The sequence below is a fragment of the Anomalospiza imberbis genome, chromosome 24 (assembly GCF_031753505.1).
Source record: "Anomalospiza imberbis isolate Cuckoo-Finch-1a 21T00152 chromosome 24, ASM3175350v1, whole genome shotgun sequence".
NCBI lineage: Eukaryota > Metazoa > Chordata > Aves > Passeriformes > Viduidae > Anomalospiza > Anomalospiza imberbis.
Window position 1 is genome coordinate 7,393,597 of NC_089704.1, and position 23,060 is coordinate 7,416,656.

Here is a 23,060-nt window from a genome sequence, read left to right on the forward strand (position 1 = left end):
GTGACCGTGCGACCCCGGTCAGGGCCCGGCCGTGTGTCCGTGTGTCCCGGTCAGGGCCCGGCTGTGTGTCCGTGTGTCCCGGTCAGGGCCCGGCCGTGTGTCCGTGTGTCCCATGCAGGGCCCGGCCGTGTGTCCGTGTGTCCCGGTCAGAGCCCGGCCGTGTGTCCGTGTGTCCGTGTGTCCCGGTCAGGGCCCGGCCATGTGTCCCCTTTAAATATTTCCTGAGAGGCCTGACCCTCCTTCCAAAGATGATACATCCTCCTTTAATTCCTAAGTTCCTTCAAAACCTCCTTGCCCTTCCAAGCCGGAGGTTTACCTAGCTGATTTGTCTTTCGGCACACAGGGACAGTCTGTTCCTGTGTCCTCAGGATCTCTGTTTTGTAGCATGCCCACCTTTCCTGAACTCCTTTGTTTTTAAGGGCTGCTTCCCAAGGAACTCTGATGAAACAGGACTAGGTGAAAACCTAGGAAACAGAGCTTGAACACACAGGTAGAGCCCATGGCTTCACTCAGATGGTCACCCTTGCTGGAAGGTGCAAGGCTGATGTGCCTAGCCAGCCAGCTGAGTGTTGATGCAGGTGAATCGGGCTGTATTAGTCCTTTGTGCCAGGGCATACGCCCTGCTTCCCTGAAAAACAGGTCTGAGATGCTGTGGGAGACGTTCTTCCCCAAGCTAGAGATTTGTGTGGTTGAGGCATTGCACGCAACAAGATGCACATGACTGTCTTAGGAAGAGAGACTGGATGTGGGAATAATGGGGCTCTCAAGTGGCAGTCCAAGCTATCACCAAAACAAGTCCTTGTCATGCTGGCAGATGGCACAAGGCAGCAGCTCACTAACTTTTCCTGTTATGACCCAGTTTACAGAGTGGTGATTTCAAGTGACCCCAAATACTAATAGAGACATTGTATAAAATTGGATTTGTGTCAGGCCTGTGACCTTTCTGAAAACCCTCCTGATCTCTGCTCTACAAGTCGTTGGCACAGGCTTGCACATTTGCAGTGACCAGGCTTCTAGGCGTCCTCTGGAGATAAAAGCAATGAGTAAATAAATCAAAGGGAGGGATTGTTCTGTTTCTAGTTCTGCCTTATTGTAAGACTGTGGTAGCAGTGACAGCAAAAGCTGTTCTTGCACCTTCCTTGACTATCTCCTTATTCCTTAGTAGGACGCACCACAGATCGCTTGCTCTAGAGTGTAGCTCTAGGGCTGGCGCCCATGTGCCGCACTCTAGTCCTGCTGCTTGTGGTTGCACATGCTCGTGCGTGCCTGCAGAATGTGTGCCTGCCCCGGCACAGCTGCCAACACCTATCCTGGGCACATCTGCGCGATGGTTTTCCCGTCTGCGGTGCGCGTTTGCCTGCGCACAGAGCGCGGTGAGTGCCGCACGCCGAGGCCGCCCGGGGGTCCCGCCGTGCCGGGCAGGGACCGGGGCGGCGCGGAGCCCCGCTCAGCGGCCGCGGGCGGGCCGGCGGAGCGGACACGGAGCTCCGGGAGCCGCCGGCCCGTTCCAGCCGTAGCGGGATCCCGCGCTGCCCGTGTGGAGGCCGCTTCTGCCTGCGTGGCCGGTCGGGATGCCCCCGGATGGGAGATGCCGCCGGCGGCGGGGAGCCCCGCATCCCCGCCGAGACCCCGGCCCCCCGCTCCCTCCCGCCTGGTTTTTGGGCGAGGGCTCTGCGTGCTTTGTGTCGCCGAGTGCCGCGGCCGCGGAGCCAGTCCCGCCGCTCGGTATTTCCAGAGCCGCACTCGGCGGAAGGCGCCGTATCAGGATAAGAGTCCCCGCCGCCGCCGCCGCCGCCCGCCAGCCCGACCCCGGGGGCGGTGGGAGGCGCTGGCTCCGCCGCTGGCTGCATTTACCGCGCTGGTGGCCTCGCCAAACCATTTAACCCTTCGCGCCCCTCCGCAGGCGCGGGCAGCGGGCGCGCTGCCCGGCCCCGCAGGCTGCCCGGTGGGCTCCGGCTCTCCTGGCCCTACTGGCTGGCAGGGGCAGAAGTTCCCTCGCAGCTCCGGCGCCAGTAAACCTCAGCCTTTTCTCGGTTTGCTGCTTGGCAGGGCCTGCCCTGCACGGTAGCGGTGTCCCAAGACCAAGGACAGCCAAGCAGGGTCCCACGTAGAGCAGTCCAAATACCTCTAGAGCAGGTAGCAAAGGCCATCTGAGGCTACGCAGTTGTGGTAGGAGTGAAGCTCATAGGATTCTAGCAACATCAGGACTACGTGGAACCTGAGATGATTTCCCTAGGGCTGCAGTGAACATCTGAGGTGTTGGGAGGATAAGGCGGCATTCAGGGTGCTCAGGAGTAACAAGACGGGAAGAAGACTTGAGAGCTGCATCCTGCCTGCACCCATACAGGCATCAGGAATGCATCAGGCATCGAAGCAATAGCAAGACATCCAGGATGCTGAGTCTTGGTGTCCTTGTGATCCTGGAACCATGTCAGGAGTTTGTCTTTGCTAGATGATGGTCTGTCAGCCATGCTGGAGCTGCAGCAGCAGCAACAGCATATTTTCATTTGGAAAGAGGAAGTCTCAGTTTGATTAAATTCTCCCTCAGTACCTCAGCACAGGCTGTGTTTTGTCTTTAGGATTGCAGCAAAGGAAAATCCCAGCGTATGGAGGGGGGGCCAGTGCCCAGCTCAAGCGTGAGGATGCTAAGCAGGAGACTCTGGCTGGCTGCATTGCTTCATGCGTTGTCTTTGAGCTTCCATGTTTCTTTTGACTGCAGTGAGAGAACAGTCTTGGTCTGCTGGAGACGTGACAGTTAATAAAGGAAGGTGGTCCTGTTTAAAAGGAGAAACCAAACTGGGCACTTCTGATTCTGTCCAGGTCCATCTAGACAAGGGCACAGGCTGCCTAGGCAGCTGCAAAGGTGGCAAAGGTAGTGCCGGCTCATTGCAGTGGCCTGCTGCTGGTGGCTGCCCCGTTCAAACTCTAGTGAGCGTGAAATGAGGGAACCCATTCTTTCCTAGCTGACTGCACGGTTGGGTGCAGACCTGGGGCCTCTCCTAGGCTGGCTGGTTTTCCCTTTTCCCTGAGCAATGGCTTTGTAGTACCACCAAAACAGAAGTGGGATTGAGACCTTGCAATGCAGTCCAAGGGAGATCAGGCACATCAGGGACTTGTGAGACTATGGGATAGAATCTGTGCTAGTGTCTGAGCAGAAGAAAAGGACACTTTGGCCAGGAGTCTGCATAGGCATGGGCAGGACTGAGAGCAGCCTGGGAAGAGATGAAAAGGTGTTTTTAGGCTTGTGTCTACCTCAGCAGTAGCAACATAGCCTCTTCTGTCCTCTTGCTGGACCATTGCCTTTCTATGGGAGAATACAGAGTGAATCTGCCAGGTCTGTGGATTTAATGCTGGACTACCACCAGCTTCCTGCTCCATAGCTATAGGGATCAACAAAACAGAGAGCTGCTCCCGAAACAGGCATTTCACAGCCTCAGACTCGTTTCCTTCAGCACAGTTTGTCTGGACCCTTCTATCTCTGGGGCCTCTGCTGCGGATCTGCTGGAGTGATCCACTGGGGAAATGCTTTGCAAAGAGGCAGCCCCAGCTAAATGTGAGTCACATAATTAATTCCAGTACAGTTAATTGGACCTAATTAATCATATTCATAAGTATAATGAGGGCCTTGCCCACAGGGGTCTTGTGAAGGTCTGAGCTTAGGGCTGCTGTTCTGGAGAGTCAGTGGGAATGAACAAGTCCCAGGGCTTTGGACATAGCTTAGGACCAGCTTCCACCGACTCCAGGTGTCCTCGTTGGCAAAACATGACAGGACAAGGCCACTCCTTCTGAGCCCGTAGCTCTGTATTCTCTGTATCCCATAGAGGTAGGATGTGTCAGGAGCTTCTGGGTGGTCAGTCACAATTCTTCCCAGGGAAGGCTGGCGTCACTGTCACAGATGGCTCCCTCTTGGTCCTTAACTATTTAGGGAGACTTTTCCATTTTGTATGTTGCATGTAAGTTTTGTGGTCCAAAGGCAGGAAAAGGAGCAGGCAACAGCCAAGTCTGGGCATCTTGGCCGAGGTTTGCTAATCTGTACCAGGCAGCTCCTGGAATGAGCTGCTGTCGTGGTGGTGGTGGCTTTGGCAAAGAGAGGCTTTGAGGAGCTCAAAGGAATCTGCTTCACCATCTCCTCTCCTATCTTGTCTCTCCTAGCATGGGCATAATTATAGAGGAGGGAAAGGGGGACTGGGAGTCATCATCAAGTGCAGGGAGGGTAGCTAGCCTGGCAGATGTTAATTAAAGGTAGAGGCTCTGAAACCAGCAGGCTCTGCTGAACCAGCAGCAGCTGGTCCTCTTGCTGACTTTCCCGTCTTGTTTTGCCACTTTCATGTGTGCAGGCTGGGAGAGGTGTGAAGGGCTGTGATGTTAAAAGCCCAGAAGGTTGCAGGGAATGAGCAGGAAGAGAGAAGCAGCTAGAGGACCCAGAGGACAGGTGGTTCCATGTGTTCCCTAAGCACCACACCTGGCTGGAGGGAAGGAACTGCCTGTCTGCCTCTGGCACTGAGTTGTCATGCCAAATAATGGTGGCTGGGCACCGATTTTAACCCACTGTGTCTGTGCGTGCTGTCTGGAGCGCCAGTGCTGCTACTGGGAAGGATGAAAGTGTGAAAATATGTCACTGCTTGCTGATGAGGCACTTGGGAGTTCACCAAAGAGGCAGCGAGGTGTATGGCCTCAGCACTCCCCTGGAGGGGTGTATCTTCCTGGGATGGCTAGTTGTAAGCAAACGATGCTCGATGCAAAGGGGCTCCCAGTGCCTGCCCACTCGTGCAGACTGCGGCCCCCCGAGGTAAAACCCGAACATCCGCAACCCGCCCCTTCCGTCTGCCTGGGCCTCGGGTACTTTCCACAGGCACTTCTGCAAACGGGCGAAGCCACCCTGTGCCAGCTGCCGAAGAGGCGCCTGCAAAGACTGATGTCGCGTCACTTCAGTTGGGGTTGGAAGCAGCCGGCGCTTCTCCCTCCTCGCTCCCTCCCTCTTACGGCAGCCGTCGCTCTTCGCTGCAGCACCGGCTCCCCGTGGGGAGCGGGAGGGCTCCGCTCATGCCCCTGCTCTGCCGTGGGGAACGGGAGTGCGCAGGGTTTCGCCGCCGGCGCCCCCCGCCTGCCCTCGGCGAGCGGAGCCCCGGTGCTGCCGGCGCCGGGGCTGCCCGGGCGATCTCCCCCCGCCCCGGCAGGGGGCGCTGCGGCGCGCCGCCCCGGCAGGGGGCTGGCCCCGCCCCCGTGTCCCTCGTCCCCGTCCCCCGCGGCCGCGCCCCCTTCTCGGCCCGCTTCGGGCGTGAGCAGAGGCCCGAGGCTCGTGCTAACTTCCCACCTCCCGTCAGCGGAGCTGGACTGTTTGTCCCCACATCGCCCCGAGCTCTGCAACTCGGGGGCGGCTGGCAAGCAGTCCCTGCCTCCAGCCCTCTCCTCCCAGCCCCACTCCTGGGCAGCTGGTGCGCTTCAGGCAGGAAGGTGACCCGTCCTGGTTAGGATGCCGATGGCATCTCCCAGGAGCGGGCAGGCTGCCTCCACAGCCTGGTATTTATGTGCACTGTGCGGCTCCTGTCCGTGGAGTCTGTTGCTCAGGCCAGGAGGGTGGTTAATGCCTGGAAAACTTGTTGGTAAAGATAATAACATGCTGCTCTTCTCAAGAGCTGGAGCCAGTCCTTGTGCCTTGTGTGTGGAATTACAAAATATCCTGAGCTGGAAGTGACCCACAAGCATCATCGAAGTCCAACTCTCCATAGGCTCTGGGAGATGCGGCAAAGATGGGATCAGGTGTGGGACCTCCCTGGCACCACGAGTCCTTTGCTCGAAATCAGGACTCACAGGGTGTCGACCTGAGCAGAACAGGTGTTTCATATTATAAAGGGCAGAAAGAGGCTCAGCGGGAGCAGACCCCGTGCTGTCGCGGGGAGGAGTGGGATGCAATTCTGCGGGTCCCGGCTGTGCTGAGACTCGTGTGCCATCGCGTACATGTCTGTGAGACTCATGGGTGTGCGACACCGGGACGGCCACTCGCGGGGCGCCGGCCGCTCGTCGCGGGAGGCCCGGAATGGGCGGCGGTGCCGAACCCGGTCCCCGGCGGCGGTGCCGGTCGCGGGCGGTGCCGCTGGGCGGCCGGCGGGGCGCCCGCGACCAGGAAGCGGTTAATCGGCGCGCGGGGCTTTTATTTTGACAGGGCAGCGCCTGGCTCCGGCTCGGAGGAAAGTGAATGATCCTGTTTCTCCAAATGATTATTCAGGCTCCGGCGGAGAAAGGAGCACTCGGCCCGCAGCGCCTCGCCCTCGCCACGGCGCCCCCGCCCGCGCCCGGGCCGCCGCGCCCGCCGGCTCCGCTCCCCGCCGCCCGCGCCCGGCCGCCCGCCGCAGCGCGGGGAAGCCGTCCGCGGCCCGGGGCCGGGCGGGCAGCCGGGGCTCGCCGCGGCCGGACGCCCACCCCCGCCGGCGGGCGCGGGCTGGAGCCGCCGGCTCGGTCGGCGGAAGGAGCGGCGCGGCGGGGCGGGGGGTGCCGCCGGCAGCGGCCCCGACCCCGCGCCCTGCGGCGGGCGGCCGAGCCATGAGCGCGGCCCGCGCCGCCGGCCCCGCGCCGCTGGCCGGCCCCCAGCAGCCCGCGGAGCCGCGCCGCGCCGCCCCGGCGGGCTCTCCCGGCCTACCCTGAGCCGCTCCGCCGCCGCCGAGGTGAGTGCCCCGCCAGGCCCGGGCAGCCGCCGTCCCATTGTTCCGCCCCGGGGGGGAGCCGGGGCTCCGCGTCGCCCCCGCACCGACCCCTTGCTCCGCGCAGCCGGGCCCGCCTCGGGGCTGTCATCCGGCCGGAGGGGCGGCCGGGAGCCGCCGTCCGAGTCGGAGATTCCGGGCTAGCCGCCGCACCGTCGCTCCCGGGGGCGGCGATAACTTGCCGGGGGGACGTCGCCGGCCTCGGCTCGGCCTACCCGCCGAGTCCGGCCGGCTGGGGATGAGCTGTCAGCGCTCCCGCTTGCCTTGGGCATTGCCCCTGGTCCGCGGGACCCTGCCCCATTCGCTCTCACGTCTCGGGGACCGCTCTTCCCAGGTCCTTGTCACCCATTGCTGCTGCGGCCGCAGGTGATTCCTCGCGGACAAAAGTGGCTCGACTGGGGCTTTTCTCCGGTGCAAGGAACTTAATCGAGTTCCGTCTGATTTTACCGGAGCGGGTCTGGATTTTGCAAAACGTTATCGGTGCTGTGAAAGCCCCAGGGAGAATGGGAACTTGCCACGTTTCACGTAGGGTTTAAACAAACACTCCTGTCAGGGCCCATCCTAACTGTCAGGGAAGACCTGTCCCCTCTATTTGCAGTGTTCTACTCGATAGGCTTCGGTTACCTGTTGAGATAAATCAGGCATTTCGTCAGCTTGGAGATAAAATGAGAGAAACACCACACGTACATACCTATTTTTCTTGCGCACAGAAAGGAATCAATGTAACAAAACCTCCCCTGCATTGTATTAGGGACGTGTCTTTAGCAGGTGGTGAACTTGTTCCAGCCCCGTTCTTGCTGGAATAGAAATGCGAGAAGGATGCATATATGAACACATCAGTAATGCTACATGACAGGGCAGGCTGTTGTGTTGTTGTGTGTGTCTGCACGCCTTGGGGGCAGCTCCGTTTGACAGGGTGTCAGGCTGCGGCAGCATTACGGCTGTGTCCTGGCTCTGCCAGGCAAAGGGCGGCAAAGGGCTGCCAACGGCATGGCACAGAGGACAGCCATGCACCTTTGGCTGCAGGGTGATGCTACAGGAGCCTTAGTGTGTACTCTTGACTTGCAGGGTCTGTTCTGCGAATGTGGCTACCACTCATTACCCTGCCGAAATGCAGTTTCATGCCAGGCATGCAATAATGACATGCAGCTCCTTCCATCCATCAGTCACATACAGGGGTTGTGTGTGTGCCTTGCTTTTCTACTTTGGTGGCATAAGGAGGGATAAGAACAGTGAGTCACCGAGGAAGCGATTTCCCCAAGGTCACTTGGCAAGGGTGCTGAATCAAGACCTCCTGTGACTCTGGTGCCTGTGATAATGCTGGCTGCCACCACATGTGGGTATGTAATACCCAAGGCTGGAACTAGTGCAGAAATGTCCAGGTCGATGTTGCTGCCTGATTCTCCTTGGTGGAAAGATGAGAGTATCAATGTGCTGTCTCTACAGCAGCTGTCTGATCCATTGAGACTTTTGCCAGAGCATACATAACCTAAGTGGTGAAGAACCTTTTTGTTTCTTTTTTAATAGGTGTGTTGCCATTTTAGCTGAGCAGGTGGTGGGATTGGTTGGTCCTTTCCACCCTGACCTGCATCTTCATTACCTAGAAAATCCATTTAATGGTGTTTAATGCGGTGCAATGTTGTAGGTATTACTGTGTTTCCCTCCCCTGAAAGTCCATTTCCTCTTTCCAGATCCCCGCCACCGTAACGAAATAAACAGGCAGCAGCTAAAGGAAAGCCTACTTAGAAACTAGAAACCACAATTGTTGTTCAGTTGAAGACAGTAAAATGCTGTGTTTTGTACTTTTAAGCCCTTTTGCATCTTGCTGTGTTGCTGTTGGAAGGTGGCTCTCTGGCCACTGTGTGACAGAGGGCACAGACAGCTGCATGAAGCAACTGGGCCATCACAAAACTGGACATAGCAAGCTCATTGGGCTATGCTGCTCCAGGGCAGCTGCCAAGGATGTGCTGGAGTTGCACTTTAGTTCCAGGCTAACTCCAACCCGTGAGCTGTGGACTTCGCTCATACTGGCCTGGAGTTTCTGAGGTCCAAGCTCAAATCAGCCGTTTGAGTTTTTTATCAAGCTGTCAACCCAGCTGGCATCATGTCCTCCATACTTGCTGTTTTGGGGAGAAAAAAACTTTGCTTTTTCTTCTCTCCCCTGCTGTTCACTCCTGCTGAACACTGTGAGTGCTTTCCCTTCTGTCAGTGCTTGCTGTGTGGAGGCATGTGGAAAGCAGGGATAGCTGGAGAGGAAGCTCTTGGTTCTCTCCTGAGGAGCATCAGCTGGGTCCCAACCAGTGGCTGTTTCTTACTTCTGTAGAGACCTTGCTCTTTGTTACTCTCCAGCTTGTTTCAGGGTCCCAGAATAGGTCCTGGGATTGTTTTCTGTCTCTTTTCAGCCCCATCTCTTGTCAGTACAGTGTCCAGTTCAGAATTGGCATCAGAACAGCCCTTGCTTCCTTGCCCTGTCTCAGGTGATTGCATCAGGCTTTGCTGCTGCTAGGAGGGAAAGTTCTTAGCGGTCAAAGCACTTGAGGATGTGTTTGTGTTCTTCGGATGTCCAGATGTGCTGCTGTAATGGGTTTTAATCTGCTCAGGTCTGGTAATTTCCTGGAGATGGCACAGGCTGGCTTCCAGCGCTTAATTCCTTAGGGCTTCATCCAGTTTTAAATACCCTACCCGACAGATCGCTCAAGTTGGTCTCTTCTGGGAGAATAAGTCCCATGTGCAAAAGCACAAGTTCGTTGTTCCTGTCTGAGAATGCATCAGCAGTCTGTTCCACCTGTGAGCCTGCTCCTGAGCTTCTGTTGCTGCCTCCTCCCAGGGTTGTCTGCTGTCCCCCAGCAGCCTTAGCCAGGCAGAAGCCTAGAGCTTGCTCTGGAAATGTAATTTTCCTTGTACTGTTGCTCTTTTGGCTGAGACGCAGGATCGTTCCAGTGCCCTGGACTGGGGGTGGGGGAGGGCCGTGGGGGGTGGGAAAGGGCACATGGGAGACTTGAGCTGTGTCTGACTACTTTTGACATTTTTAACAGGAAATGTGATATGTAGATGCATGGATATAGAATATAATGCAGGGTAGAGATATCACAGCGATATGATGTACAGATGCAGCAATATTTTGTCAGTGTTATTTAAGCTGTATCAGCGAAGTGCGAGGAGGATTGCCAGCACGACTCTTCTGGAAAATCAGAATCTAATGCAGGTCAGGACTTGGTGTCAGTCGGCTTTCCTTTCCTCCCAGGAAGATTTTGACTGGCAAATGCATTCTCTGGTGATCTCTCTGTGTTTCCAGAGGGTGGTGGGTGCTATGGATTCTGACTTTATGTAGTTGATCTCCATGAGATTTAGTTACTCTATGAGGTTTCTCATAGCGCTGAAGCTGTGGAAAAATACACCTGTCTTGGAGCAAGGGGCCTAGGAAATGTTGTGGGTGCTTTGCTTCTCAGTTGTGCATCTTCAGCAGCTCTGTGTGGTGCAGATTGTGAGGGTGGCCACAGTGATATTCCTCAGTTCTTCTTGACTTCTGTTTTGAAGTTGTGTGCTGATTTCCAATGGGCCAATCTTTGCTGCTTTGGTTTGGCTTCCTTTCTTCATTGCCTCTGGCAGCCCTGAGTGGAAGGTACCCAGGAACTGTTACTGGAGATTGGTGGGCATGATTTCTGTTGCTCTATTTTGCACTTCATCAGCCTCTCCTGGGGAGGCAGCACCAGCCAAATCACATGGCATGGAGGAGAGGCACCCTTCCTTCTTCTGTGGTGCCTCTTGCAGGTCATCTGCTTAGCTTGGGACCCTTTCCTGGGAACAGGGAACTGTTTTTGTTTCCTTCCTACCTGATCTTCTGTGAAACTCAAAGGTGGATCAGGTGATGGATTTGTTCTAATTGGAACCAGTTCACGACAGTATTTGCAGTTGCCACAGGGTTATACTCAGCAGGAGATAGTGTAGGGGAAGCAGTTAGTGTCACTGGTACTTGCTTCTGATTTAAGAGAAAGCCACACTATGGAGAGGCAGCTTGTCAGGAGTCCTGCTCTCTCCCTGTATCCTTGGCCAGCAGTTCAGCACTTGTTGGTCCCCAGGGCAGCCTGGGCCATGGCATGGCAGGAAGACTGGCATGGGTTGTCTTCTTAGCATGGCTATCTGAAGCCTGTACCAAACCTTGGAAATGGGTGTGCTGCTGCTGGGCATCCTGACTGGCTCCAAGTCCTGCTTGCTTGGGCCCAGACCTGCTGCTGCTGCTGCCCCTCTTCCAAGGCATGGGATGGGCTAAGACAGTATGACTTCGAAATAAACAGGGTTGCCTTGATGCCAGCTACAACCCTGCACTGGAGAAACCAGTGTGAGGATAATGGGCTGCAGTGCCCTGAAGAGAGAAACGAGAACCTGTTCTGCTCTCGCTGAGTGTGTGTCCGTGCTGGGCACAGTCAGTGCAATGAAGCCTGCTTCCCGCTTGCTCAGCTCTTTATGAAGAGGTGGTCTGGTTCTTTGACACCTACTGGTGTCTGGGCACAGGTGGCTTCCCTGTATCCTTGCTGAATCGTCAGATGGGTGCATCGGGCTGTGGTTTCCAGCCCCTTTTCCACTTCCTGTGATGGAGGGCAGTGCCTTCACCTGGCATCATCCTGCTGCATCTTTCTGGGCAGCTCCAGGCAGAGGAACATGCAAGCTATGCCTGGGCATCTTTGGGAGACAGGACTTCTCCAATGCAGGCAGCTTGTCTGACAGCTTCAGCTGGAGCCACTAGAGAAAACAGTACTTTGATGCTGGGCTTTTCTTCCCCCAAAGAGCTGGAGCTATGTTTGGGTGTTGGTTTTTTCATCTGCGACTCAGGATGCCTGGAATCCCAGCTGGGGTATAATGGGGAGCCTCTTCTGATGCTGGGGTAATAGCCTCAAGATGGCTTTAGGACTGTGCTGTGCACTGTGCCCAGAGGTGGGGCGTCACCCTGTTTGGTGATGAGCGCTGCTGGAGCCAAGTCCTGGGCCAGAAGCCAGGTTTGTGATCCATGCCAGAGAGGGCGCGACTTGGAAAGCAAAGCAGAGCTCCTCCTGAGTGAGAGATGGACTGAAATACTGAGCAAAACCACAGAGTGCTCCTTGTTCCTGCCTATGCCTACTTGTCTTCTTTCTTCCCAAAGTATGTGGGAGGCCACAGGATGGATCTGCTAGGGAGCAGGAGGGCTGTGCTCCTCAGGCACGTCGGTACCATTGTGCCTCTTCAGGGTGCTGGTTGGGTTGGTTTTTTTCAGTTTTATTTTGTTGTGTTTTTTTTCCCGTTTTAACCCTGCCTCTGGTATTGCTGGATCTTCCCCATCCTTGCTGCTACTGGTTTAACAGCCACCTTCTTGCAAGGTGTGCTGTCCAGAGCCATGCTGTGTTCAGTTGCGCTGCTCTTTCTGTCTCAGGTCAGCTGAGCAGCTTACTTTTTCCTTGCTCAGCTCCTACTCCTGTGGTTGAGAAGAGGAAATGGGCCAGGATATGGTTTGTGTAGAAGATGCACTGTGGCACTGACTGTTTACAGATTCTGTGCTTCTCAAAATGTAAGCACAGGAAATGCCAGGCTCTGCTGGGGTTTGTGTGAGCAGCGTGGCTCCTGCATGCTGGGTGTCTCGCAGCCTCTGGCCGCAGCAATCTTCTGCCCTGTCACAGGACAGAAGAGGTTTTAAACCTTCTGTAGAAGCAAGTGCTTGCTTTTTTTTTTACCTCCAAAATAGAGACTGGCAGGAAAAGTGAAGGGATGTGACTTAACCAAAGACAGGAAGGGAATATGTGGCAGAGCTAGGGACAGAAGCCAGGATTCCCAGTTTCTGCTCATCACTCCTACTCTCTTGCCTCTCTGGGTCTCAGCCTCCTATTCAATGCATAAGCAGGGCTATTCTATTCTTCTGAGAAGATGGAGGTCAGGAGCTCCTCTCTTGAAGTATCTTCAATGCCCTGTGCATCTTTGAGGTTTCTAGTAAGATTTGCCCTGCTGAAGTTAGAAAGCTATGACTCGTGTGATTACAGTGGAGTTGCAAACTCTGTCCTTAACTACCAAGTGGAGCTTCTGGTACTCTGAGGAGCACCGTGGTCCTTTGTTCACCCTGCAAAGAGGTGCTGCTCTCCAAAAATGATGTGCCTTTGTTTGGAGGGCCATACCCAACTTTCTCTTAGGGTTTTATGTTAGGAGTCCTGTTTCTCTCTGCTTGCAGTGTATCCCCCTGCTGAAGTTTGCTTCATGAACGGTCTTCCTTGACTTGCCACCCAAGGTGGGGTACCTGTCTGATCAGTCTGCATTAGTTACCTGGTTCTGCAGGCAGGGACTCTGAAGCATTGCAGTCTTCCTAATAGGAAGTAAAATCTTAATACACTCTTTGGAAGAAAGAGCCTGCTAAATAGCTGTGTATCAGTGAATGGCTGTACTCTCCTTCAGATGGGCAGGGGCTCCAGCAGTGGGTGCAATGATTGTTGCTTTGTTCTGTTGCCATGCTAGGCTTCAGGCCTCTGGAAAGGCTGCAGCTGGGAAAGGATGCTGGCTTACAAAAAGGTGGCTTATAAAAGGCAAGGGTACCAACAGCCCACACTGTAGGTCTCCCTGCTCAGGGTGGGGAGGAACTGGACGAGTAGCTCTGAAGGGTGGTAACTGGGCAGAAGGGCTGCATCTCTGATCAACTCTTCTCAACATCAAGCTGGCCAAGGCTGTGGAAACCCCTGCAGCACTGGAGTTTTCACCACTTCCTTGGCAGGATTTATTCCAGCACTGATCTGTAGCAGAGGATCGGGCCAGACAGGGCCTGAACGGAGCAGGGCCGGCCACAGGCGAGCCTCAAGCGTGGCAGTTAGGCTGGGCTGAAAGCTGCCTGTGTCCTGCCTCTGTGCAGCCTTGTTTGAACTTTCCTCTGGCAAGGAGCAAAAGGAGTCGGGGAGACCTAGTGCTAGTCCAAGCAAGTTTCCTCTCCCCAGATGCAACGAGGGGCGGGTAGGGGCGATAGCAGCAGCTCCAGACTGTCCTCACAGAGCAAAGCAGTTTGGAGGGGCTTTGGTCATGACAGCTTTTGAGCAAATGTTTCTTTCCCTCTGGTGTTCCCTGCCTCTTGGGCAGGGAGGGGGAAGTGAAACTGTGGTTCAGACCGAGTCCTCTGGATGGCAAGAAAATTGCTGAGTAGCTGGTTTCCAGGTTGCCGAGGTTCTAGCCAGGGCCCGGTGTGGCTGCCAGAAGCAACAGGCTTGGAATTTCCTCTGCCTGGTGCCAGCTCCACTTGGGCTGGCCGCAGCACCTCTGCTGGGGCTGGAGCTCTGCAGTTGGGGCGCTCCCAGAGCAGGGGTTACACTGGAGCTGGAGCTGCCCCCCTCATTCTCACAGCCTGGTTTCTATTTTCTTTTCCAGGGTCCAAGATGTTTTGAATTACGCAGCCTGCGCCTCCCGCGGGGCTCCTTGAGCAGCCGCCTAACGAGCTGAGCTCCTGACAAACTTTGCTCTGGCTTTAGCTATGCTTGGAAAATTTTACAGCCTTTTCAGAAAAAGGAAATGCCAGGAAAGGCCTGTCTCTTCTTTCTTTTATGAGGGGGTCCCAGTTGAGAGAGGGTGAAATGAGTTTGGAAAAGAAGACAGGAAGGGTTTTGTATGTGGTAGTATATACACTTTCTAGTGATCAGGGTGAGTGGACTCGGTGCATCTTCCTGTAGTGGGCACAGTGGGGGCGAGACCTGCAGGGCACTTGGCAGCTGCACCACGGACACAGGAATCGGTGACTCCTTTGCTCCAGGGAGATGGTGGTCTGTGTCTTCCCTCCAGCTGCCAGCATAGTCACTGGCTGTTTAATCTTTGCTAATTATGCTTCTTCTGAATGGTGGTGGTTTTATTTCTGCTGTGGTCACCGGCCACGTGGACATGCTGCGTGTTGGTCTCAAGGCTCGGGGGGAAGGATTGCCACCAGGTGCTGTGCTAGTGGTTTCCTTATCAGGGGACAGCACGTGCCCAGGCAGGGTATTGTGGGCATAGGGCAAAGAATGCAGGTGCTGCCAGCACTGTGTTTGACCCAAGAGGGATAGCCTAGCGTTAAGTTCCCCCTTTGGATGAGAAACTGGGACCCAAAATAAACGGTGACCTACCTGCCTTCCCTTTGTAAGATGGTGCTGAGAAGGGAGCAAGGAGCCCTCTGTTTTGGATGAACTCCCCCTTGGCGCGCTGCTGGAAGTCTGCCCTTGCATTTATCTGTTTTCCTTCAGGAGAGCCCACCAGTGATGTCATGGATCTCCCAACAAGTACTTCTGTCTGGAGAGACACTAAGGGTACAGGCTGCTTCTTGCCATCCTCCTTGCACATCCTCCCAGTGTCCCAGATCCCTTTGCAATGGTGGAAACACATCTGTGGAGACTGGGATGGGGGTTTTGGTTGGAGCCTGTAAAAACTCAGCAGCCTGGAGAGTTGTGGAACTTCTCCAGTGGGAGGGATCAAGGTTTCTGCGCGATCCGTAGGCATCAGCTGCTGCCAGTCGTCGTGGATGAGCATCAGACACGGGCAGTGATGGCTCTGGGTGGAAGGAGCCTCACACTGGTCCTGCTTTGAGGGCATTGCCTGTTACACTTGTCAGGAGCGTGGCTCTGGATAGCTATTTGATTTGGCAGCCTGTGCAGGCCTGGTAGCTCTAAGAGTGGGGTGCAGGCACCAGAATTGTGCCCTCCTCTCCCTTTTTTCATTGTGCTACCCATCCCCTGCTTTCTGCCGTTTTGGGTAGGAGAAAAAGCACCTCGCCATGGCTGTGTGCCCTCCTCCACCTGGGAAATGAGTGATGTATCCCCTGTCCTTTCTCGGGACTCATGTGCAGAAGCTGAGATTACATTTGACAGGAGAGGGCAAGCACCTTCACTCTGCTGCTGGGAATTATGAGTGGCCCTCCTGTTGACTTCTCACAGTGATGAGCTTCTCTTATCCCAGATCGTTCTCAGAGCTCAAAACGTGTGGGAAGCTGCTGGGGAGACTATTGAAAAAATAGTTAAATACCTTATTGTTATTTATTTCTGTGATGCCATCTGCACATATATGGTCTAGAATGGCTGAATTGGATGTTTTTTGTACCCTTTAGTTTCCTGATTTTCAGTGGGGAATCCTGTTTCATGTGAACTTGACACTAGGAAAGAGAAGACCAAGCCCTGCTTATCCTCTTTGCCGTTAGAACAGCACAAACCCAAAGGAGGCACAGATAAGTGCAGGGGCATGGCTGTGCTTCAGTCTGTGGCATCTCTCCTTCCAAAATATTTCTACAGGTCAGAGGTTTAGTAACGATCTGCCTAGACTGCCCACCTCCACTGGAGAATTCAATGTGAGTTTTTGCTTCTCATTCTCTTAAAAAAAAAAAAGAAGAAAAATAAAGCAAATAAGAACCTTTCCAAAACCCAAACCTGTTTTTGCTCTTTAAAAGTCAATTTCATGAGATGAAATTGTAAACATCTTGTTGATAGAAAAAGAGTTACTTTGCCTAAAGCAGAGCTTCAGCAAAGAAGTGTCCAGCCTTTTCCAAAAATTTTGATATAATTTTAGCCCTGATCTGTTGTTTTAGTGAGAAGAGTGATTTTTCCACCTGCTTGTGTGGTCAGGACCTTACCTGTAAGCAATTGCTTCTCACCCCACCTTGTGATTTCAGAATATTCAGAGACTCAGTTAATGGTGGCAAATGTTTATAATTCAGTTTATTATGCTTTTTAATCAAAAGTAATTTCACAAAGTCCTAGTCTGATTAAAACGTATTCCTTATATTAGTAGGGTTTAGTTAGTCATCCTTTTTTTTCCACCATAGTTTATGGACCCCAGGCATTTTTCTGATGCTGTTGCAATAACAGGCTGCCACTGATGAGTCCTTTCCCCAGAATTCCCAGTAGCAGCCTATAGGCCCTTGGAGGGGCCCATGAAGGTCCACAGTGGGTTAACACCAGAGGAGCGAACGAATCCTCCTGGGATTTCTGTTTCTGAGGCCGATGCTGGCAGTGCCATTTTCCAAGCTCTTTCAGTGGAAAGGGACCATGTTGACACTGCTCAGGGCTGCTGATTCCTGTGTGGGTGATGACGTTTGTATTCATCTCACTGCGACCAGATGGAGAAGTTAATTGCTTTGCCCAGCCTCTGGTTGAAACAAGACTGCAGAAGAGGGTAACTGTGGCTAGTGGTTAGTTAGTTGGAAGGGGAGAAAGAAGAGGTGACCATATCCGAGAGTAATGCCATGTTTTGGCGTTGTCCTTCCTCCAGGGCCTGGTCCTGAGCATATTGGATGGCTGCTCTTTCACTGTTTGATCTGTGCCTGTTTCTGTCTGTGGGTGGTCCAGTGGCTGGGGCTGTAGTTGCTGCTTGCAGTGTTTTTGGAAAAGCTACCAGGGGTATGCAAAGAATTGATCTTTCTTGGAAACTGATAGGAGAATCCCAGTAGCAAACACTCCAAGAAGTCAGGCTCTTAGTTCTCTTGCTACCTCCTTGCCTCCCCACTGGGCACAGATACTAATGTGCCCGTACTTTGACTTGGATTGTGTGCAAGTGGCTCAGCATCGGGTGAGAGCCCAGCAGTGCTTCTGCCAGACATGGCATGCTGATGATCAGGGAAGGGATGAGGCAAAGCTGGGACCTGGCTCAAGAACTCGTGCCATCCAGGCTCTCTGTTCCACACAAGGTGTGTGTCTGTGGAGTCCTCCTGGCTCTGGTGAGCCATGGCTAATGGCTGACCCTGGGCTTGGAAAGGAGTAGGAGTGTGGGGGAGTTGGGATTTTAGCATTCAAACAGTGAGGAATCTGTGCATTGCCCTTGGCCAGTAGACTAGTCTAATGCCTTGTCTGATTTGCATATCAATTATTTTTTATTTTAAGAGGACTCAAGTGGACCCAAGTGCCAGACTGCTTCTCAGTATGTTGTAGGAAGAGCCCAGGTATGACTTCATAAGCCAAAGATACTCCTCTGGGTGAAGTCAGTTCCTCTCAGTCTGAAACAGGTAAATGCCAATTTTTCTGGGGGTCTTCGGGTCCCACTGAATAGTCTAGGCAGCAATTGAGTGAGAGTCTTGTCGTCCCAGGATCCTCTCTGATGGTAGGATGGTTTGCCTGGGACCTGCCACTGCCCTCGGGGGTCCCAGTGCCAAGGGACCAATTTTCTAAGGTGCTGCTTCCCATCATTGTATGGCTTGTCAGACCCAACGCTGCTTGGCTGACCACATCTCGGGTGCAGGACAGAACCCGTGGGAGAGGGGTAGTTGCAAGGTAGCTTCTGGCTGTAGAGCTCCTCTGGTCAGCCTCACTGCTGTGGGATGGGGAGAAAGCCAACCTTCCCTGCCCAGAGGCAGGAAATGAGAACCACGTGGGCTGACTTGGAGCCTCACAGGCAACTCATGCTTGCAACAAAAGCAGTGTGGCTGGGATTGGGCTCGCTGGCTGACTGCCACGGCGCTGGTGGCCTTGTTCAGAGTCCTCTGTTTGCAAAGAGGGGGTGGGCAAGAGGGGTGTCCCCTTTTGGCTCCAGTGCTCACGGCGGAGGGCTGCAGCCAGAGCTGGTCTCTCTTCCTCTTTCTGCTGTGCATCCACCCTTAGGCACTTGTCTGGGCTCTCCCTGTGAGTGTCCAGCTGTTGCATATGCCAGGAGTAAAGGCAGCTCATGGGCTGTGGCACGCTGCCTTCGCCCAGGGCCCTGTAGACAGACTTGGCCCCAGCACAACAGCTGTGCTGGGGTTTGCAGCTGCCACTGCTTCCAGGACAAGAAGGGTCTTGCAGTTTCATGACAGGCATTTTTCCTCCTGCATTTGAGGTCTCTCAGCAGTGATCCTGAAGTCTTTCTCTAACCCCAGCTGAGGTGCCAGGACTCCCACTTGCCATCGCTGAAGCAGTGGTTATTGGAGGGAAAAGCAGCATAAGCTTCCTGGGTGGACCCTGTCGTGTTTGTCCTGTTCCATCGCAGCGCAGCAGCAGCGGCACCAGCCGCTGCCTTCCTCCCCTCGCTGGGCTGGAGCGCTGCAGGCTCTCGGCAAATGCTGTCTGCGGACATCTGCTGCCTCCTCCCCCACTGCCTCCTGGCAAGCGGCAGCAGCTTCCCAGCAAACAGCCTGCTCTTTGCATCGCTCCCCGCACCCGACCAAGGCTCCCTTCTGCTCTCACAGACACCTTCGCAGGACCTTGAAATGGTGGTTTCCCCGCTGCTGGCTTGGCTCCAAGCAGCCTTCTGCTTCACAAGACCATAGCTGAAAAAAATCAGGGTGCCTGATGGAGGAGAAAGGCTTATTAAAGGTGATTCTTACCGGGTTCTGGCTTCAGATTCAAACAGGCAGCCCTGTCTTTGGCAGGGCTCCAGCCAGCGCCTGAGGCCTGAGGCAGGCATGGAGTTTGGGGCAAAAAGCTTGGAGCTGTTTGACTGGAGCAGATGTGGGTAGGTCAGCTGTGAACTGCAGCCCTGGTGCCCGGTGTCTGGTGTGTCACGTGCAGCAAAGGGAGGCAAAGCTCACTGTTGCAGGTATTCATGCAGTCCCTTCCAGGAGACGGGAGCTTTTGTTTCTTTCTGCTCTGGCCAAGTAGTGGGATGATGTGCTCCTTGGATGTAGAAGGCCACAGGGCTGTGGGTTTCTGTCTCCAGAGAGTAACCTCCAGGCTTGATAGTCCTGTCATTTTGGCAGTAGGAAGCCCCTGGCAAAGTGGCATTTTTGTGGGTTCAGTCTCTCAGTGCTGCTGCTCCCATCTGCGGGTATCAGTGCTTGACACCAGAAGGTGTGGCAGTAACCTTTACCCCAAGCCCGGGCAGTCCCCTAAGCCACAGTTGCCAAGATGCTCTGGCTGCATCCTGTGTGCTTCTAGCCTGGGGGCTTCTCTGGAGAGCAGAGGAGCTGGGAGGGATGGAGCAGAAGGATTTAATGAACTGGGCATGAGAAGCGTAGCAAACTCCTTTCTCCTGAAACCAGTGAAGCAGTAGCTGGGAGTGTGAAGGCAATGCCTGTCTGTGATCTCAGGGCATGCCCAGAAGGAGGGCTGAGGTATGTGGATTAGTCAGAAGGGATCGTAGAGGATGAAAGAGGATTCTGCAGCTTTGGCTGTAAAGGCAGTTTTGGAAGAAGGAGCTGGAGGGATTGCAGGTGGGACATGAAAACAGGAGCTTGGAAAGATGGGATAAACAAAGCCAGTAGGGAAAATTGCCATTTTGTACCTGGATCAGAAAGATGCGAGCACAATTTGAACTGATTTAGACAAGAAGGCACAACTCTGTATTTGGAGAGAGAAGGGATCATCTTCATGTGACCATCTTTACAATGGAGGAGTGCAGAGGCACAGCCAGATCCTCCCTGGTAGCTTGGAGGAAGCTTGGTTTTATGTGGAGAAGTATTGCTTGGCACACAGTTGACAGTAGGTTCTGGCCCCCCTGTTTGCTTAGTAAGACTGTGGACCACGACGGCGCCTGGTGTCAGAAGTAGTTGTGGGAGAGCTGTGTGGATGCCACGTAAATGCTGCTGGAGGAGCCTGCAAAATCATCTGAATGCCTGTGATGGATGTGGCATAGAGATGGGAGTTGTGGGACAGTGTCTGGCTGACAGGAGCAGTGAGGCCAGGGGCTGCATGGCAGGCAGCGCCAAGGTGCACCTCTTGGCACACTTCTGGGTGCCAGTCTGTTGGCAGCTGGGCTCAGTGCTGCTGCACAGAAGGAAGGAGCCTGGAGCAGATCCAGCAGCCAGACCCAAGCTGAGTGCTTGGGTGTGCTGTCTGCCTGGGTAGTAGCCACAGGCCCCTTCTTGTTGGTGTGGCGCTGAGCACAAAGGAGATGAAGCAAGAGAAGGATGAGGTGTGTGTTAGAGAGGGAGATGAGAGATGGCACTGAGAAACAGACCTGAGCTCTCTTCTTTTTGTTCTGGCAAATACTCAGTCGGGTGGGGGCAGAGGGGCTGGGTTGCAGGCCAGAAACACACACATCCCTGAGAGGGGAAGCTGAAATGCTGCAGGAAGCTATGCTCTTGCCTGCATAGGTGATCCAGAGCTGCTGCAACTCAGGGGTGACACGGCAAAGTCATGCTTCCCCCAGACATCCAGACCCTGTCCCAGAGCCTAGGAGGAGACAGCTAAGGAGGTTAGAGGGCTCTGGCAGGCAGCATTTAGGCCCCCACTGGGGAATAGGGGTGTCAGCAGCAGCTGGAGGCAAGGACCGGTAGGTTTTGGTGTTTACCCAATGCTGAGAAAAAGCAGAAGGTGCCATGTGGAGGCCAATTGTTGCCTCCCCCAGGAGACCAGTGAGGGAGTGCAGGGGAAGGCAGCTGGGCACAATGTTATCCTGAGAAGAAAGCACTGATAACTGGAGGCAGAGGGAGCACCGGGGCCCAGGAGATTGCTGGGGGTGGCATCCTTCCTTTGAGCAGGGAAGGAGTGCCAAGAGCCCAGCAGGACCCTTGACATGGGAGCACTCTCTCCTGTGAGTGCCTTGGGTAGTGCCTCTGGTTGTGATTTTGTGCCCAAAAGCTTCCCAGAAGGAAGTGGCATGGCAGGTGTAGGTGTATGGACTGCAAGGACTGGTGCTGGGCTCAAGGAGAGCAGTACCTGGCTCTTCTTCCTTCTCTGGTGGTGCTGGGTGCATTCCTATGAGTTATCATTCCCTCCATGCCAAGGCTGGTGCAAGATTTTATCCCAAGTGCTCGACTGGCACTCTTCTGGGCTCTTGGCACACAGGGAGCTAAGCACAGGCCCTGGGCAACCCTGAAGCACCAGCTGGCCCTTCTGGGAGACCAGTGGCCTCCCTAGCCCCGACTCGTTTGGGGTGGCCCCAGTGGGCCTTCAGCAGCTGTCTTCTTTGCACTGGAGGGATGGAGCCAGGAGGGGGGAAGGGAGAAATCACCCTGCAAAGGGTTAATGGTAGCTCCAGCCTGCTGCTCACAGCCCAGGCCCTGCTGCAGGAGTGGTGTTGAGCAGCCTGCTCCAGTTGGCGTCTGTCCCAGAATGCTTTGGAAAAGCACTGGCCTCTGACCCCCAGTACAAACTGAGCCCAGCACGTGGGAGGGAGAAATTACTCCCAGACCTTCAGGCTCCAGGGTTTACAAGCTGCCTGCAATAAAGCAGCCATTTTTTTCCAGCAGTTATTAAATCTCCCCTTTTAGCTCACTGCAAACCTCTGCCTGTTGTTCTCCTACCCTGTCCCTAGCCCCACTCTGTGCTTTTCCTCCTCAAGCCCAAAACACCTCTATAAAGTGAGGCAGGCTTTCCTGGGGAAGGCTGAAGGCTGGGGAGAGCTCCAGCCACTGGTTCATGCACAGTGCCCCTCACCCTGCACTGGTGGGTCCCATCCAGTTTGGCCGCTGTACTTGTGCCTGCCTGCTTTCTGCATGAGCCAGTGCAGGCGGCAGCAGCCTTCCCAGGTGCCTTGCTGAGTGATCTCTGAGGAATCTTGTACCTGCTTCCCCCACCTGCAGGGTGCACATCTGCACCCCTCTTCTGAGCCCCCATGGGGCCAGTGGGCCTCTGCTGCTGGACCACACTTCAGTGTTGTCCTATTGTCCATACTGGAGACTGGGAACCAAGGAGCAAAGGTTTTCTTCTTGGCCTTGCTGATGGCTGGGGTAGCTATGGACAGGGCCTTGGTTTTTCCTGGCCTCAGTTCTGCTATCTTGAAAGGGGAATAGGAGCAGGGTTTGCACTTACCTGTCGTCAGGTCCTTAGGTAACTTATTCTGTCTGCACTCCCTGCAGTGAGCGACAGATTAATTGCCAGGGAGGCTGGCCAGTTTCTATGGGAGATCACTGCGTGGGAGGCTCATGAGGCTTCCTTCACCAGCCAGTGTTTGTGATGACTGCTGCGGCTGGGAAGTGCCAAGAACTGCTTATTCACATAGGGTTTTGTGACCATCCAGTTGTGTGGAGGTGCTGAGTTGGCGTGGAGCAGTGAGCACTGCCTGTCTGGTGCTGTGCTGAACATGCCAGCGTGTTGAGCTGCTGCAAAGGGTGTGGGGAGCACGTGTTTTTGTTTGTACAGTACTTTGGGAACAGAACACTCTTACAAGTGGCTACCATGCCATGGGCACTGTGGGATCCAGATAAATAAAATGGGAGCTGGTATTTCAAAACAACCTCTTCTCTGCTCCTCCCACCTCCTGTGCACATTCCTCTGGCAAGAGGCAGGGCAGGGTGAGGAGGTGCCCACAGAATGCAGCTGTAGCCCATAGCCCGAGAGCAGCTGCAGCAGCAGGCAGCCTAGACTCTACAGCCCTCTTCCCAGCCGATGTAGGACACACTGAATGGAGCAGGTCGCCTTAGCCTTGGCCGTGTCACCCGTCAGGCACGGGCCTGTGGCCCCACACCAAAGTGCCTAGCCCTTGCGGTGCCTGGAGGACACCAGCCCTGAGGGTAGCCCTGCAGCCTTAGGCTTTCACTGCGCTTCTTTTTCAGACCCAGCG

The 23,060-nt window shown here is 54.7% G+C and overlaps 1 protein-coding gene across 3 annotated transcripts in view; it reads left to right on the forward strand.

Annotated features, from left to right (window-relative positions):
* Positions 1 to 6,480: 6,480 nt before the first annotated feature.
* The window catches only part of BCL9L (BCL9 like), a 48,846-nt gene continuing 32,266 nt past the window's right edge, over positions 6,481 to 23,060 (forward strand). Inside the window, exon 1 of one of the 3 annotated variants that reach the window (XM_068172087.1) lies at positions 6,481 to 6,662. The gene's annotated coding sequence lies outside the window, so the exon portion shown is untranslated. Of the gene's footprint in view, positions 6,663 to 17,585; positions 17,650 to 23,060 lie in introns of those variants that run through there. The other 2 variants (XM_068172084.1, XM_068172085.1) reach the window with 2 other exon arrangements.